The following is a 201-nucleotide window of genomic DNA, read 5'->3' on the forward strand; positions in this document are numbered from 1 at the left end:
TGATGATAATGTGTTAGTAATAAAAAAAAATTTTGAAAAAGACGTTTACTATGTCATTAGTTCCCAAAATCAGTACGTTAATAGTTTACTCATTTAAAACCGCAAATTTAAATGGGGAAATTAACCCATCAAAAGATTTATCAATGCTTGATTTAAGGAATGCCATCATCCTTTTGAAATGACCGCTGTTACCGATCCTAA

The sequence above is a fragment of the Penaeus monodon genome, chromosome 24, assembly GCF_015228065.2.
Source record: "Penaeus monodon isolate SGIC_2016 chromosome 24, NSTDA_Pmon_1, whole genome shotgun sequence".
Taxonomy (NCBI): domain Eukaryota; kingdom Metazoa; phylum Arthropoda; class Malacostraca; order Decapoda; family Penaeidae; genus Penaeus; species Penaeus monodon.